This window comes from Eimeria mitis, genomic scaffold (assembly GCF_000499745.2).
Source record: "Eimeria mitis Houghton genomic scaffold, Emh_scaff4060, whole genome shotgun sequence".
In the NCBI taxonomy this organism is placed as follows: Eukaryota; Apicomplexa; class Conoidasida; order Eucoccidiorida; family Eimeriidae; genus Eimeria; species Eimeria mitis.
Window position 1 is genome coordinate 3,561 of NW_013572393.1, and position 1,543 is coordinate 5,103.

Consider the following 1,543-nt stretch of genomic DNA (forward strand, 5'->3'; position numbering starts at 1 on the left):
TGGAAGATAGTGTCTGAGAAGTAGCGGGTCAGGAGAGTGTAACCACGTCGTTCGTTCCCACTGAGCAACCATCGATAATGATTTCTTTATGGAAGGGTTTGAAACGTTTAACCAGATGTGCCATGGTCCAGTAATCAGTTTAAACAGTGAGCGTGTCACCGTACAAATTATGCTGACACTTCTTTATACCCAGCCCACCATATGGAGATCCTTATCCAGTACAAGATGCTTTTGTTCTTCTCTGCAACGGTGTGCGTGGCAAGCAATTATCTGGCGCTTTGTGCAACTGGTCAACTTACTTAGAGAGCATCTGGGTCATTCTCAGAACCGGTTTTACTTTCGCATGTTTGGCCATGAGAGGGGCGTTTTCCCTCTTTATGATGCAGAATCACTCCATCATGTAGGTGAATTCCACCCTTCCATTCCTCATTAATTATGGATCGTAGCGCTCTATCCATAACTTCCATTCTCAGTCCTGCCATACGTTACCCCCGCGACAGAATGGGAATACACCTGCATGGCAGCATATGTCGAAAAGCTTCCAAACGTTTGATATGCTCCGGGAAAGGGGCACCCTGCTCGGGTGTAGCCGTCTTTTTCGTGCTNAAGCTTCCAAACGTTTGATATGCTCCGGGAAAGGGGCACCCTGCTCGGGTGTAGCCGTCTTTTTCGTGCTTCCCCATCTGGGAAGGGAGAAGGCAACACCTGTTGCATTTCAGGTATATTTTGAAGACGAAAGCAAGCGACTATTTCACTGCCCCTGCATCCATGCAGCCTCGGTGGGTAAAGTGAGGGGCACAGTGCAGCGCGTATCCGTCTGTCGCAATCCCACCGAAGATTCCTTTCCACTGTTCGATATGAAGAAAGGCCGAACTGTGGACAGGGATTTTGGGCATAATAAGTAGAATTCTTCCCTTCTATTCGGAAAAAACTGCCGTGAACACTAAATAGTGCTAGACCAGGCCACGTGAGTGGGGGCGTAATGTTCACAGTTCATGCTCCTCAACAATGCCTTGTTATAAATTGTGACGAAAGCCTTCAACCCTAGACGAGGCGAGTCATGAGCTGCCATGGAGTCAAAATACCTGGTACAAGATTCACCTCAGATCAGTTGAACCCCCCTTCCGGCCTCCATACACGCTGAACACAACGTCACGAAGGCCTGCAGCTGGTGCAGAGAGTAAGGTGTCAGCTCTAACTTGCAGCAGCACACCTTGCTGCAACCCTTGGTGCAAGGGGACCCCGCGTACACACATAGCCAAGCCATCTCCGCTACATGCACTAGCACTGTAGAGGATTGTTAAACATTCACGTGGTCTTCAGTAGCTATCCTGCACAATAGAATTACACGTATCACCAGAAGATATCCCATACACTATGCTTGGCTTGCAGCAGCCCTGGTTGAGGAGACAACCAGCAGCTACAGCCTCATGCCACCACACAGAACAACGATGGGCCCTACGCCCACTCGAGCATATTCTCTTGGAGAAGCGGAACCCCGACTGTAACAGGCGAATACCGCGTCAACGGGCCCCCAGCCAGT